The sequence below is a fragment of the Mobula birostris genome, chromosome 6 (genome assembly GCF_030028105.1).
Source record: "Mobula birostris isolate sMobBir1 chromosome 6, sMobBir1.hap1, whole genome shotgun sequence".
Lineage (NCBI taxonomy): Eukaryota > Metazoa > Chordata > Chondrichthyes > Myliobatiformes > Myliobatidae > Mobula > Mobula birostris.
In genome coordinates, this window is record NC_092375.1 from 130,828,053 (window position 1) to 130,845,709 (window position 17,657).

The 17,657-nt window shown below is 41.3% G+C and overlaps 1 protein-coding gene across 8 annotated transcripts in view; it reads right to left on the reverse strand.

Moving 5' to 3' along the window:
- The window catches only part of plekhm3 (pleckstrin homology domain containing, family M, member 3), a 149,660-nt gene that overhangs the window by 15,163 nt on the left and 116,840 nt on the right, over positions 1 to 17,657 (reverse strand). The window lies entirely within an intron of this gene.

Genomic DNA, 17,657 nt, shown 5'->3' on the forward strand with positions numbered 1-17,657 from the left:
TGAAAGACCGCACCAATTTTGGCATTTAACCAGTGTGCAAAAGACACACACTGTGCAAATACACAAAGAAAGAAATAATAATAATAATGATTCTAATGATAAATAAGCAAGAAATATTGAGAATATAAGATGAAGAGTTCTTAAAAGTGAATCCATAAGTTGTGGAAACATTTCAGTGATAAGGCTAGTGAAGTTATCTCCATTGGTTCAAGAGCTTGATGATTGAGGGGTAGAAACCGTTCCAGAACCTGGTGGTGTTAGTCCTGAGGCTCCTGTACCTGCTTCCTAATGGCAGCAGCAAGAAGAGAGCATGTAATGGGTGGATGGGGTCCCTGATGACGGATGCTGCTTTCTTGCAAAGTTTCACATAGATGTGCTCAATGATGGGGAGGGTTTAATCTACATATGATTAAAATATTCTTTCCATAACATAATTCTAACAAAATTTCTTACTTAACAAGTTTTGGGATAGTCCAAATCCATCAGGAATGATTAACCTAAATGACACAAAATATTTGCTCGTACGCCAACAAGAATGAACCAAAACTATAGATACAAAATACTATGCCTCAGCCCCTTGTATTGACTTATTAATCAGTTAATTGAATAATTTTGTTAACACGTAGGGTAAAGCCTAAAAATCTTAAACAATTTTATAGGCAAAAGACCTTGGGCTTGACATGAACAATTTTCGAATTGGTTTCCCTCATGAGCTGGAACAAATAAAATCATTTAATCACTACTTTGGTTTCAGGCATTAGTCACTCTTCTGCATAGCAAATTAATTTACCACATCTATAGTCACTAGACATCAGTCATGGCTCAGTAAGTCAATAGTTTCCTTATTACTAAGTCAGCATTTACTGAGTTTGAGCTCTGCACCTGAGCAGATGAGGTAGGTTGACAATCCTGTGCAGCTCTGACCAAGTGCGACATGATACAGCTATTGTCTGCATTCTGGATGGACTGCCATTCCACAGCATCATTTGAGGGGCAGAGAACCTTCCCAATATTCTGGTCAATTATCCATTTGATCATAATGGAATTCTGGAACTTTGCTGTGCTCAATATGGTTACCTCACTTTTGATGCTACAGTACTGCAACATTTCATTATTTAATAGAGACTGAACTACTTGGTAACTATGAAGTAGTTCAGGGGAAGACTGTTAGATCATAATTTTATCCTTCTGCTGCTGGATAAAATTCGATCCCTCCCTTGCTAAAGTGTAATGAGACATTACAAATCACCCTTCAAGCTCACATTCAGAAATTAGAGGGAAAAAAACATTTGTAGCAATTATAATACACATGCTGGGTTCATGACCTCAGCCAGTGTTTGATGTATGCAGTTGGACAAATGAAGCTGCTGAGAGACAGAACAATGAGAAATACTCAAATGGGACCAAGGCAATTTACCCTGCACTTTCCCACAATATCTGCATAACATGTGTGACTTTCTATGCTAAAATATCTGATGCAAAAATAAAACTACTGCCAACCAAGATTCATGGAAATGGAACTGGCATTTATATAGCTTCTTTCACAACCTGAACACGTTTCAAAGCACTTTTTGATGTGCAAGTGTAGTAAAGTAAAAAGTGAGGCAACTAATTAAAGGGTCAGATTGATCTTAAGTGCACTACATAGAGGCTGAAGGGCCTGTACTGTGCTCTAATGTTAGAGTTTCATACAGAGAGATCCCATATTATGCGCAAAGTAATAACGAGTGCTTCAGTTAAACAAGCTAAGGGATAAATATTGGCCAGAGCATTGGGCAGAATGTCCTTCTCTTTTTTGAACTTGGACTGAGTTTCAGTTTAATGTCTTGCCTGAAACATGTTACCTCAGATTCTCTCAGTAGTACAATGAGTTGCTAGGTATTACTCTCTGGAGTCAACCTTGAACTTCCAGGCTTATGACTCCGAGCTCAGTGCATTATCAACTGAACCAGCTAACAAAGGCACGTTTTTGCCTTCAGAGTAAACAGAGAGAAAATTGAGCAGGAAGGAGGGACACAGAAACTTTGACATAATGTGCAGAAGGAAAGTTATAGGGCAGTCAGAGGTTTGACTGTTGAGAGGTATCCTGAAGGTGAGATTCATTTATAAAAGGCAACATGTTGGCCAGATTTCCACTTCAATCAATTATTGTAAAATCTAAACAGTCTGCTTTTTCACTCAAATGATTGATGGCAAATTCAGTAAATTAATGAGGAAAAAAGTAGACTCCTGTCTCTTGCCGGGTTTTATTAATTGGTTAGCAGCATAGTTGAATCCTGATGAAAGTACAATTGGCAAACCAAGAAATGTTATGCTTGAGCAAGGATACCTATAAACTGCATTATGTAAAATAAAAGCAAGCAATTTGCAAAATGTTGCTATGTTCTATTTGAATAAATAAATGAGAAAGACTAATATAGTTCCAGGTCTGACCAACTCTTTCCTTTCCTCTCTGGCAGCATTACTGTTGTGCAGATTAGATTTAAGTGGTGACTACTCATGTAAAAAGTCAGGATAAAAAAGAAGCAAAGATAAACTTCAGGCTGCTCACATTGTTTTACTGGAATGTAAAAACAAAATCAATGTATGACTTGAACTTGAGGAGATTTGGTATTTCACCAGATGTACCGTGGAGGGCATTCTAACTAGTTGCATGAACATCTAGTATAGTGGGGCGATTGCACAGGATCAGAAAAAGCTGCAGAGGGTGGCAAACTCAGTCAGCTCCATCATGGGCATCAGCCTCCCCAACATCAAGGACATTTTCAAAAGGTGATGCCTCAAAAAGGCACCATCCATCATTAAACACCCCCATCACCCTGGACATTCCCTCTTGTCATTGCTATCAAGGAGGAGGTACAGCAGCCTTAAGACATATTCTCAATGTTTTGGAACAGCTACTACTCCTCCACCATCAGATTTCTGAACAGACATTGAACCAACCCATGAAAACTACCTCACTATTTAACCACATAACAATTACAGCACGGAAACAGGCCATCACAGCCCTTCTAGTCCATGCCGAATGCTTACTCTCACCTAGTCCCACCGACCTGCACTCAGCCCATAACCCTCCATTCCTTTCTTGTCCATATAGCTATCCAATTTAACTTTAAATGACAACATCGAACTTGCCTCAACCACTTCTGCTGGAAGCTCGTTCCACACAGCTACCACTCTCTGAGTTAAGAAGATCCCCCTCATGTTACCCCTAAACTTTTGCCCTTAAAGTCTCAACTCATGTCCTCCTGTTTGAATCTCCCCCACTCTCAATGGAAAAAGCCTATCCATGTCAACTCTACCTATCCCGCTCATAATTTTAAATACCTCTATCAAGGCCCCCCTCAACCTTCTATGCTCCAAAGAATAAAGACCCAACTTGTTCAACCTTTCTCTGTAACTTAGGTGATGAAACCCAGGTAACATTCTAGTAAATCTTCTCTGTACTTTCTCTATTTTGTTGACATCTTTCCTATAATTTGGTGACCAGAACTGCACACAATACTCCAAATTTGGCCTTACCAATGCCTTGTACAATTTCAACATTACATCCCAAATCCTATACTCAATGCTCTGATTTATAAAGGCCAGAATAATTCTACCTTCAGGGAACTATGCACCATTATTCCTAGATCCCTCTGTTCTACTGCGTTCTTCAATGCCCTACCATTTACCATGTATGTCCTATTTTGATTAGTCCTACCAAAATGTAGCACCTCACATTTATCAGCATCAAACTCCATCTGCCATCTTTCAGCCCACTCTTCTAACTGGCCGAAATCTCTCTGCAAGCTTTGAAAACCTGCTTCATTATCCACAACTCCATCTATCTTAGTATCATCTGCATACTTACTAATCCAATTTACCACTCCATCATCCAGATCATTAATGTATATGACAAACAACATTGGACCCAGTACAGATCCCTGAGGCACACCACTAGTCACCGGCCTCCAATCTGACAAACAGTTATCCACCACTACTCTCTGGCGTCTCCCATCCAGCCACTGCTGAATCCATTTCACTACTTCAATATTAATACCTAACGATTGAACCTTCCTAACTAACCTTCCGTGAGGAACTTTGTCAAAGGCCTTACTGAAGTCCACATAGACAACATCCACCGCTTTACCCTCGTCAATTTTCCTAGTAACCTCTTCAAATTTGTCAAACATAACCTTCCACACACAAATCCATGTTGACTGTTCCTAATCAGACCCTGTCTATCCAGATAATTATATATACCATCTCTAAGAATACTTTCCATCAATTTACCCACCACTGACGTCAAACTCACAGGCTGATAATTGCTAGATTTACTCTTAGAACCCTTTTTAAACAATGGAACAACATGAGCAATATGCCAATCCTCCGGCACCATCCGTTTCTAATGACATTTGAAATATGTCATTATGCCTATGTCATATGTCATATGTAAGAGCCCCTGCTATTTCCACACTAACTTCCCTCAAGGTCCTATTTCTAATGACATTTGAAATATGTCATTATGCCTATATATATGTCATATGTAAGAGCCCCTGCTATTTCCACACTAACTTCCCTCAAGGTCCTAGGGAATATCCTGTCAGGACCCGGAGACTTATCCACTTTTATATTCCTTAAAAGCGCCAGTACTTCCTCTTCTTTCATCATCATAGTTTCCATAACTTCCCTACCTGTTTCCCTTACCTTACACAATTCAATATCCTTCTCCTTAGTGAATACCGAAGAAAATAAGTTGTTCAGAATCTCCCCCATTTCTTTTGGCTCCACACATAGCTGTCCACTCTGATTCTCTAAGGGACCAATTTTATCCCTCACTATCCTTTTGCTATTAATATAACTGCAGAAACCCTTTGGACTTATTTTCACCTTAATTGCTAAAGCAACCTTGTATCTTCTTTTAGCTTTTCTAATTTCTTTCTTAAGATTCTTTTTACATTCTTTATATTCCTCAAGCACCTCATTTACTCCATGCTGCCTATATTTATTGTAGATATCTCTCTTTTTCTGAACCAAGTTTCCAATATCCCTTGAAAACCATGGCTCTCTCAAACTTCTAACCTTTCCTTTCAACCTAACAGGAACATAAAGATTCTGTACCCTCAAAATTTATTTCATTTCATTTTTAAATGTATATTTCTTCTTGTAATTTATAGTATTCTTTATATGTTTCACTGTAATGCTGTGCAAAACAACATATTTCATATTAAACCCGATTCTAATTCTGAAAGAGAATGAATTCCAGCTCTCTGGGAAGCAAGATATTCCAAATGAAAGTCAATAAAGATAAGTTTTCAAAAAAATGGTCAACCTTTATACTTCACTGAAGTGTGAAATCCAGATAATGGATAGGATATGGAATAAGGAAATATGATGCCCCAGTAAATAATTTATGTAAAATATACACAAGGTTTGAGACATTGAGATGTACAACAGGCTTCTGGGAATTTTATCTTCACTGGGTTAACTATTAGAATTGCACACATAGAATGCCAACAACATTGCACAAAAGCCACAGCATTTAGACCAATATCCTGTGTTGTGGTCAACAAGTTCTCTTCTTCATTTCAGCTCATCAGCATATCCTGCTGTTTGTTTTATTGTATATTTATCTAGTTTAAAATTATTTATCTCAATGACTTGTGGGGATTAGCACTAGATTCTCAACACTCTCTGGGCAAGAATATGAACAGTAGGGATAAGAGGAGTGCAGTAGAACAAAGGGATCTGTGAATACCATACATAATTCCTTGAAAGTGGCATCACATACAGTGGTATGTAAAAGTTTGGGTACCCCTGGTCAAAATTTCTGTTACTGTGAATAGCTAAGCAAGTACAAGATGACCTGATTTCCAAAAGGCATAAAGTTAAAGGTGACACATTTCTTTAATATTTTAAGCAAGAAAACTTTTTTTATTTCCATCTTTTACTGTTTCAAAATAACAAAACAGGAAAAGGGCCCGAAGCAAAAGTTTGAGAACTCTGCATGGTCAGTACTTAGTAACACCCCTTTTGGCAAGTATCAATGCTTTCTGTAGCCAGCTAAGAGTCTTTCAATTCTTGTTTGGGGGATTTTCGCCCATTTTTCCTCGCAAAAGGCTTCTAGTTCTGAGAGATTCTAGGGCCCTCTTACATGCACTGCTCTTTTGAGGTCTATCCACAGATTTTTGATGATGTTTAGGTCGGGGGACTGTGAGGGCCATGGCAAAACCTTCAGCTTGCGCCTCTTGAGGTAGTCCATTGTGGATTTTGAGGTGTGTTTGGGATCATTATCCTGTTGTAGAAGCCATCCTCTTTTCATCTTCGGCTTTTTTACAGACAGTGTGATGTTCGCTTCCAGAATTTGCTGGTGTTTAATTGAATTCATTCTTCCCTCTACCAGTGAAATGTTCCCCATGCCACTGGCTGCAAAACAAGCCCAAAGTATGATCGATCCACCCCCATGCTTAGCAGTTGGAGGGGTGTTCTTTTCATGAAATTCTGCACCCTTTTTTCTCCAAACATACCTTTGTTCATTGCAGCCAAAAAGTCTATTTTAACTTCATCAGTCCACAGGACTTGTTTCCAAAATGCATCAGGCTTGTTTAGACAAAAATAATACACTAATCTTGCTTAAAATTTTGAAAAGGATGTTTCATCTTTAAGTTTATGACTTTTGGAGATCAGTTCATCTTCTACTCACAGTAACAGAAATTTTGACCGGCAGTGCCCAAACTTTTGCATGCTACTGTACAGAGAGCTTTGGAATACTGGCCATCATAAATCAGAGTATTGAGCACAGGAGGTGGAGTGTTGTGTTGAAGTTTATAAGATGTTGGTGAGGCCAAATTTGGAGTATTGTGTCACCAACAAGAAAGGTATCAATAAGATTGAAAGACTACAGAGAAAATTTACAAGGATGTTGCGGGACTTGAGGACCTGAGTTATTGTGAAAGGTTGACTACGTTGGGACTTTATTCACTGAAGCGTAGGAGAATGAGGGGAGCTCTTGTTGAAGTGTACAAAACTATGAGGGGTATAGATAGGGTAAACACTACCAGGCTTTCTCCACCAAGGTTAGGTGAGACTAGGACTAGAGGTCATAGATGAAATATTTAAGGAGAACCAGAGGGAGAACTTCTTCATTTAGAGGATACTGCAAGAGTGGAACGAGCTACCAGTGGAAGTGATGGATGTGAGTTTGACTGAAACACTGAAGAGAAGTTTGGATAACTACATGGATGGCACGCGTATGCTGTGCTATGGTCCAGGTATGGGTTGATGGGACTAGGCAAAATAATAGTTTGGCATTGACTAAATGGGCCGCAAGGCCTGTTTCTGTGCTGTAGTGTTTTATGTGATTCTATAACAGTGTTTCTACTGGGCTTACTTCACAATTGTAGCTTATGTGTCTGGTCTCTCTCACATGAAAACACCCATGAATCTACTGTATGAAACACATCTTAAAAAGTTCTATCAGGTCATCCCTCAGCCTACAGAAAAGAATTCCAACTCTTCTCTTTTTCCTTCATGGTGGTAAGTGTAATCCTTGTAAAATTAATGTTCTGATGTAACACAACAGCAAACACAGTTATCATCTCTGCATTAACCTGCCTCCCCATAATTCTCTGCTAATCTGTTACCACAGTCTTTCCTGTGTGTGATATAGCCATCCTTTCATATCCAAGCCAACGAGGTCTTCAGAATGCCTTGGGGATCCAGCAATCGGTACACTGAATAACAACAATTGTTCCAAGGCCCTGTCAACTATTGTTTTTCTGCCTGTTGAGTTTGAATTGCAGTAATTAGTTATCTTGTTTAGCAAAGCAGAGCTTGAATAGGGGCTAATGAAGTTACAGGGAAGAAAAGAAGGTGAAGGGGTTGGGAGAGTCTTCCCATGAGAGGTGTTATTATACAACGACCCCCACATCCGAGCAGCCTCCATGGCTGACTGGAAGCTCGGCCATGCATGCTGAGTCAAAGTGACCACTTTCAGAAGCACGATGATCATGCAGCTTGACAGCCCACAGCTTCCCTACGTTGTGGCTCATCAACTATAATGTGATATAGCCATAAACATCCCTATTTATCTTTAAGTATGGAAAGCTGGTCCCTGCTCTCCACTACCCTGCCTTGGGAAACAGCATAACACAATAGTCCCAAGAGGGCTCTGGAATAGAGAGGTCTATTCAATAGGTTACTCTCCCACACATGTTCGGTTTGTTCTGCCCTGTGATTTCATCAGACTTGACTTTATTCTCTAGAAGTGGAATATTTCTAATTGGAAGCTGCTATTTACTTTCAACAACATAATTAAGTGCCACAGGGTGTTCACAGAAGCAGAATCATATGCTAACAATGAGCAAACAAAAGTTTGACCAGAGTGACAGAGCAACTCAGGGAAGGGAGAAGAAAGAGACATAAACCAGTGGCATTGTTCAGGCTCCAATGCTGGGTAATAAGGTCACCAGAAGAATTCTTGGTAATATCGTTAGCCAATTTAACACAACAAGTGACTTCCTGACCAAGACTATAAAGGAAGGAATCAAGATATGGATTTAAAGTCCCATGTTAAAAGTAAATTTATTATCAAAGTCCATATACTGAATATCACCACATACAACCCTGAGATTTGTTGGGTTTTTTTTCAGGCATACACAGTAAATACAAGAAGTACAACACAATCAATGAAAGACTGGACCCAATTTAACAGACAAACAACCAATGTGCAAAAGACAACAAACTGTACAAACATAAAACAGAAAAAACAAGTATTAAATATTGAGAACGTGAGCTGAAGAGTCCTTGAAAGCGAGTCCACAGGTTGGGGGAACAGTTCAGTGAGGGGGCGAGTGAAATTGAGTGAAGTTAACCCCACTGGTTCAAAAGCCTGGTGGCTGAGGGGTAATAATTGTTCCTGAACCCGGTGGTGTGAGTCCTGAGGCTCCTGTGCCTTCTTCCTGATAACATCAGTGAGGAGAGAGCATAGCCTGGATGGTGGAGGTCCCTGATGATGGATACTGCTTTCCGGTGACAGCACTCTGTGTAGATGTGTTCAATGGTGGGGAGGGCTTTACCCAGGATGGACTGGGCCATTACTTGTAGGATTTCTGTTCAAGAACATTGGTGTTTCCATACCAGATCGTGATGCAACTACTGAGTATACTCTCCACCATACTTCTATAGAATTTGTCTAAGTTTTAGATGTCATGCTGAATTTTCACAAATTTCTAAGGAAGCAGAGGTGATGCAGTTATTTCTTCATAATTACACTTACATGCACTCTGAAATGATAACACCGAGGAAGTTAAAGTTGCTGACCCTCTCCACCTGTGATTCCCATGATGAAGACTGACTCCTGGACCTCCGGTTTCCTCCATCCTGACATTGTCAGAGGGTGTTGCTGTGACACCACTCAGCCAGATTTTCAATCTCCCTCCTATATGCTGATTCATCTCCACCTTTGATTCAGCCAACGACAGTGGTGTTGTTGGTAAACTTAAATATGGCATTGGAGCTGTGCTTGGCCTCGCAGTCATAAGTATAAAGCAAGTAGAGCAGGGGACTAAGCACACAGCCATGTGGTGCACCTGTGCTGACAAGAGATTGTGGAGGAGAAGTTGTTGCCAATCTGATCTGAATGGGGTCTGCAAGTGAGGAAATTAAGGATCCAATTGCACAATGTGGTATTCCGCCCAATGAATTGAAGTTTATTGATTAGTTTTTAGGGAATGACAGTATTGAATGCTGAGCTGTAGTCGGTAAAAAAAACATCCTGATGTATGCATATTTGTTGTCCAGATGTTCCGGGGTTGAGTGAAGAGCCAATGAGATGGCATCTGTTGTGGACCTGTTGTGCCAGTAGGCAAATTGGAGTGGATCCAAGTTGCTTCTCAGGCACGAGTTGATGTTTCATCACCAACCTCTCAAAGTACTTCATCACAGTGGATGTAAGTGCTACTGGATGATTGTCAATGAGGCAGATTACCATGTTGTTTTTCTTATATACTGGTATAACTGAAGCTGGTAGGCATCTGTGACAGCTGAAGCGAGAGGTTAAAGATATTGACGAGCATTCCAGCCAGTTGATCAGCAGAGGCCTTAGTACAGTATGATTTCTGTGGGTTCACCCTCCTGAAGAATGCTCTCATGTCACCCTCAAGAGACTGAAATAACAGGGTCATTGGGAGTTCATGGAGGCTCCTCCATGTTTGGACTGTCAAAGTGAGCATAGAAGACTTTCAGCTCATTTGAGAGCAAAGCCTCGTTGTCACTGATGTTGTTTGGTTTCACTTTGTGAGAGGTGATAGCATTCAAGCCCTACCACATCAGTGGAGCATCCTTCAGTGATTCAGGCTTGTTTTGCAATTGCCTCCTCACTGGTGAGATGCCTTTCCAGAGATCATATCTGTATCTCTTGTATCTTCCTTGGATTATCATCAGATTATCCCAGATTCAACTACCTGCACAGAACTATATAATCTCACCAGGTTTTTATGGTGGGAAATGCATGGTTACTATCCATTAAACCATAATTAGAAAGCACTCACGTTTGATTACACTGGATGACAAATTTTTTCAGAAGTGTTGCTTCCTCAGAATTTTTTTTGTTTACGATAGACTGCTTGAAGCTGAACACAAATATAATTTCAGACTACTTGTACCACGTGGGACTTTGCAGAAACAAGAAATTAACTTTTATTGAATATAATGCATCTAATTGCAGAATGGTGCTGATGCTTTGCAATAGTTCAACTAAGCTAAAAGTGTTTTGTTGAATGACTTTCATTTGTAGTCAGTGTCTGAGGCTTCTCACTTGTGTCTAACAACAATCAGCCAGCATCGATAGATTCTAGTTACCCTGATACCGTTTCTCCATGACCGCAATGTCATGATGAAGCCTTTCACAATGCTTGTTACTGATAGTGCCAAGATTTGCTGGGAAGAAGTCTAAATGGCAATGCAGAAAATTAATCTTTAGTGACATGTTACACTACATAGTTTTGTATGCATGAAGCATGTTGTCAACCAGTTGCACGTAATTTGGTTCTCTGTAGTTGCCAAGAAAATTTTCAACAATACAGGTTTCCCCCGCCATCCAAAGGTAGAGCGTTCCTATGAAATGGTTCGTAAGCCGGAATGTCGTAAAGCGAAGAAGCAATTCCCATTTATTTATATGCGAAAAATTTCTGAGCGTTCGCAGACCCAAAAATAACCTACCAAATCATGCCAAATAACACATAAAACCTAAAATAACAGTAACATATAGTAAAAGCAGGAATGATATGATAAATACACAGCCTATATAAATATTTCTCTACAACAATTCTACACTGTTCTCCGTAGCGAAAATCTCACTCAAGTGCTCTCGGCCGAAAATCTCACATAAGCGCTGTTGGCAAAAACACTCTCTCCAGTAACCTTTAGGCTATAAGCTGCCAAATCATACCAAATAACACGTAAAAATACACAGCCGATATAAAGTAGAAATAATGTATGTAGAGTGTAGTATCACTTACGGGAATCGGGAAGACATGGAGCATACTGATGATGGTGTGTTAGGCTAAGTCGTCGCAGGTTGGGGTGGTGCAGTGGCCCCCACCCTGCAGGCTGCCAACTGATACCGATCTGTGAAGCATGCAGGGGTACAGCAGTGGCCGGGACGCATCCAGCACATCTTTAAGAAAAAAGCCGAAATAATCATGCTAATTAATTACGTGCCAGGCGGCACCTAATTAATTAGCATGTTTATTTTGGCTTGTTTCTTAAAGATACGCTGTGTGCCTCCCGGCTACCGCTGCATTCTCTGCGGATCGGCATCTGCCCGCGGTCTGGGGGTTGGGGTGGTGGGACACTAGGGTGTCATCTCGTCGTCTGCTTCCATGAGGGTAGGCAGGTCATCTTCTTCTATGTCTGCCTGCCTCGATGTCGAAGGTCGAGGTTCGTCGTCTGCTGTGGCTGATGTGGAAGGCTTGCTTGACTGTTTAGCCTCGCGCATTTTTAGATAATACAGTTCTTTGTAAGCACTCAAACCATCCTGCAAATATGCCCTAAACCAACATACCCTTTCAAAATTAAAGTCATACTTTATCATTGCAGCGAAAATCTCACGTAGTTGCCTCACAGTCAGATCCTGGACGACTTCACCTTTGGTCCGTTTGCTACTGTATTCGGTTTCGATTGTTATCCTTTCCTCTTGCAATTGCGTCAGCTCTTCATCTATCAGTCCTTGGTCATGGGCTGCCAAAACCTCTTCAACATCACCTTCATCAACTTCCACAAGCTAAACTCACTTTGTTCTTACTTCCTTCACCACGATCGAAATGCTTAATTATGGCTAGTTTTATACTAAGTGTAACACCCTTATGAGCTCTTTCAGGCTTTTCCGATACCTTAGAACTCATCTTGCAAACGGCTGCTCACAGGCACGTGTTTAAGCAATGCCGGTGAGAATGCCGTTCTGGAGGAGGAGCGGCTGCTTGGGGCGCACGGCGCACTGCTTTTTTCGTGCGCTGCCTTTTTTTCGTAACAGTGAAAACACCTTCTGTTAGCATAAACAGGGAACTAATGTAGGTCTTTCGTAACAGTGAGGTTTCATAAAGCGAATGTTCGAAAAGCGGGGGACACCTGTATCCTTAATGCCTTCTGTATGATTTTCTCCAGTCCCACTAGAAGTTCTTCAAATTGCCTGTCATTGATGATCTGTTTGATTTGTGGATCAACAAAAATGCCTTCCTTAATCTTGGCATCAGTTATTCTGACTTGAATTATGACTTGAAATAACAAACATAGGCAATTTCAAAAAATGGTGCAGGAGAGGAAAAATTTCATGGTGATTTTCATGATCAGCAGCCCAAAACCCTAAGATACACCTAAAAGAATTCAGGAAGCAAAATCTTTGTTGTCCAGTGTAACCGGGTAATTATAATCATTCAAGGTATGACCACATTAATAGGCCTATATTACAGACCACTCAGCAGTCCAAAGGGTTTTAAGGAACAAATACGTAGCAAGATCACAGACTGTTGCAAGAAACACAAGTTTGTTACAGTAGGTGATTTTAACTTTCCACATATTGACTGGGATTTCCATACTGTAAAAAGACTAGATGAGATAGAGTTTGTCAAATGTGTTCGGAAAGTTTCCTTAACCATTACATAGAAGTCCCAAGGACAGCGTGTGCGATACTTGATTTGCTATTAGGGAATGAGGCAGGGCAGGTGACAGAAGTTTGTGTAGGGGAACACTTTGCATCTAGTGATCATTGTTTCAAAGTAAATATGCAAAAAGATAAGTCTGGTCCGCAGGTTGAGATTCTAAATTGGAGAAAGGCCAATTTTGATGGTATCAGAAAAAATCTGACAAGTGTAGATTGGGACAGGCTGTTTTCTGGCAAAGATGTACTTGCTTAGTGGGAAGCCTTTAAAAGTGAAAACTTGAGAGTACAAAGCTTGTTACATGCTGTCAGAATAAAAGGTAAAGATAACAGGTGTAGCGAACCTTCGGTTTCAAGAGGTATTGAAGCCCTGGTTAAGAAAAAAAGAAGTCTATGGCAGGTATAGGCATGTAGGAACAAATGAGATAGTTATGGAGTACAATAAATGCATGAGAACACTTAAGAAAGCGATCAGGAGGACTAAAAGAAAGCATGAGGTTGCTCTAGCAGACAAGGTGAAGGAGAACCCCAAGGGCTTCTATAGTTTGTTAAGAGCAAAAATTGGTCCTCTAGAAGATCAGAATGGTTATCCATGTGTGGAGACAAAATAAATAGGGCAGATCTTAAATGGATGTTTTGCATCTATATTTACTCAGGAGATGGACACAGATGCCATAGAAGTGAGGCAAAGTGGACCTTATAGAGATTTCAGAAAGGAGATGTTTGCTGTCCTGAGGCAAATTAGGGTGGATAAATCCCCAGGGCCTGACAAGGCGTTCCCTTGGACCCTGCGGGAGACAAGTGCCGAAATCCCCAAGGCCCAACAGAGGTATTTAAATCATCCTTAGTGATAGGTGAGGTACTGGAGGATTGGAGGATAGCCAATGTTGTTCCACTGTTTAAGAAAGGATCTAAAAATAAACCAGGAAATTATAGGCCAGTAGCCTGACATCAGTAGTAGGAAAGCTATCGAAGGTATTCTAATGGACCAAGTATGTAAGTATTTGGATAGACATGGACTGAATAAGGATAGTCAGCATGGCTTCTTGCATGCTGCTTGCACTTTGATGAAGCATGACTACACTGCTAGATCCAACTCAAAAGAATTAATCAAGTTCACTTAGTTGGCCTCTGTTCCTCCTCGTTGTTAGGTTTCCTGGTTTTTCTGTCGGCTCTTTTAAGGGCCCGATTGATTTCCTTCACCTGGTAGCCATTCTGTAGCAGTGTCATGCGTAATCATCTTATTTCCTCGTGAAGACTCTCCGGGTCCAAAGTAGCTTTTGCACAGTTAACCATGCTTAAAGTGGCCAATGGAAAAAACAGGAAACCTAACAGCGAGGAGGAACCCATTGCTACCATCTGTATTTCCAGGGCTTTGGGAAGGATTGCCAGGATCCTGAAGAAATACCGGATTAACACCATCCACAAACCTGTAGGAAAGCTCAGATAACAGCTTATGCATGTCAAAGATGACCTGGGACTCAGGACGGCTGACGTTTACAGGATCCCCTGTGAATGTGGAGCAGCGTATATCAGCCGGACAGGGCGCACTGTGGAAACCTGCATCAAGGAGCACTGGAGATGTATCCGCTTGGGTTACCCGGCGAAATCAGTGGTAGCAGAACATTGCATTCGCAATGGCCATAGGATTGACTTTAATGGCACAAAACTATTGTGCCGCACCAATGGCTTTTGGGACCACCTGGTGAAGGAAGCCATTAAAGTAAAACTAGAGGAAAAAGAATTTTAACAAAGACAAAGATCTCACTCTAAGTAAGAAGTGGAATTCAATTGTAAACTAGGTGGGATAGCAGAAATCAGGTGGGACAGACGACGGGGGTATAAAAACCACCGGACTACACAGGCCCAGGCATCATCCCTAATGAAGATGACAGAGTTTGTCATCAAAACATCGGTTAAAATTGATACCTGTACCTGACTGGAAGCCTGAGAAGAGTTTATTCATCATATACACCGGGAAAGCCAGCTGATGGCGTACTGGTATCAGTGACGGACTTCGGAGCGAAGGCTCCTGAGTTCAAATCCAGCCAGCTCCCTTGCATGCTTTCCATCCACGCTGGGTTGAGCGTCAAGCTAGCAACTCGGCCTCGTAAAAGTAAGAAAGCCTGCTAAAAAAACGCCATCATGATGGCGTCCCGATGACTCCGCTAAGAGTTAGATTCGAAAGTTGTCAAGCCGAGGAATGGTAGTGGGACAAGCTCCCACTACCTAAAATTGCTACTCACGGCATGCGCCTCAAATAGCCTCTGACAACCAAGTCCAACTCCTGGCCTTCTCGTGTGGCTTAGCCTCTAAGCCCGGTGGAACTGTTCCTACTGACAGGAAAGGGGGCGAAGGCAGGTCCTGGCACCTTAAAACCAGTGCCTCGGGTAGATGGAGCTTGTCAGCCTGGGAAGGCAGTCCATCTAAGAGAGGGAAAACTCTGATTTCAAACCTCCGCTGCCTTGCAGCCATACCCACTCATGGGAAAGGCTTCGGGAGTAAACCCTGAGGACAAATCTGGAGCTGGAGTCCCTAAGGCAGTCCGATGTTGCCTTCAACCTCGTTCTGGCAACTCCTGCGACGACACTGGTACCAAGCTGTATCGGCCCTTGCCCTTCCCTTGGACAACATCGGACTTGTTGCATGGGCAACTGCTGGTCTTCCACACAACCTTGCCCAAGCCTTCACCCTGGAGAGGACACTCCAGTGCAAGACTTTCCAGGTGCAGATCCATGGTCTCGCGAGACTAACGGATGCCACCAACAACGGGAAAGCACTAGATCCTTCAATGGATGACAGAAAGTTTGGAGATGCAAACAATGGAGGAGATGGTAATAAATTGCAAGCAGATATAGTTACCCTGGCTGATTGGGTAGAGAAGTGATGGTGATATTTAGAGAAGTATGAAGTGATACACTGTGGCAGAAAGACTTTGGGGTGATACAGGCTAAATGGAACGATTCCAAAGAAAATGATGACACTGGGTGCACATTAATCCTTGGTATGTTTTCCTTGTGACTCCATGGGTTTCCTCTAGTTGCTCCGGTTTCCCCCCACAATCCAATGACATACTAGTTAGAAGGTTAACTGGTTATTGTAAATTGCCTTCTGATTGGACTAGGGTTAAATAGGTGGGTTGCTGTGTGGCATGGCTTGTTGGGCTGACGGACCTGTACTGCACTGTCTCTCTAAATAAATAAACAAACAAACAAAGGGAAGGAAAATGTTGAGTAAATGCTTAATAATGCAAATGCGATCCTGGGATTTCTAAGTAGAGGGAGAGTGAACGAAAGCAGGTAAGTAAGTTGTGGTGCACCTGCATAATGCAATGGTTAGGTCACTACTGGAGTACAGGTCAACTAACTTTGGGAAGGATGTGAAAAATGCTTACTGGAATGGTTTAAGGGATGAACGGTTTCAATAAGAAGCTTAAATGGAGAAGTTGGGGTTCTTCTTGGAATAAAGAAGATCTAGAAGAGATTTGATGATGATGTCCGAGATCACAACTGGTATATACACGGTAGACTGAGGGAAGCTGTCTGCATTAGCAGATGGTTCAAAATCTGTTGGGGTGTAAAGTTAAAATTTTGGATAGAAGATGTGAAAGGAACAGCAATCTAGCAGAAATCAGATCGTGCTGGCACAAAATTAGCTTTCTATTCATAGCAAGAAATTCTTACCGCACACAGAGTCTAATCTACAGTGGTCAAAATAATTATTTTCCCCAGCCCTTTCTATTTACCTTGCACCTGTGTGACTCAGTATACAAGAAGCTTTCACAAGGATCAAAATCAGCCCTGACTGCACTACATATACATTAGGACTTCTGCCTTTCAGAATAAAAATGGCTTTGGCTTAACTTTGATCGTGTGGGACCAACAACTCTATGGCGAGGACCTGACATATCAGTAAATTTAGTTTTCTTATATATGAATAAAGATAAGACTAACTTTATATGTCACATGTACAGTGAAATGCTTCGCTTGCTTCACCAACCAACGCGGTCCAAGGATTGTGCTAGGTAGCCGGCAAGTGTCGCCACACATCCGACATCAACGTAGCATGCCCACAACTCAATAACCCTAACTCGTGTATCCTTGGAATATGGGAGGAAACCAGAGAGCCCGGAGAAAACCCACGTGATCACAGAGAGAACGTCTTTATAGACAGCAATTGAACCCAGATCACTGGCACTGTAAAAGGTTTACACTAACAGCTATGCTACTGTGCTGCTCATACAGTAAAAGTACTGGAAATACTCAGAAGTTCAGGCAGCAACAAGGGGAAAGATAAAGTCAACATTTCAGTTAGATGATCTTTTATCAGAAATGCTAGAAGTTACAGATAGGACAAGTTTTAAAATGCGAAAAGAACAAAAGGGCTGTGAGAGGGTGGAAGGTGGATGAAGACAGGAGACAAGGTGACTTTATGGAATCCATTATTGCAATATTAGAAATACCTGTGGTAATCATTTTATAGTCAGAAAAGTCTCAAAATGAGAAATGATATAACATCC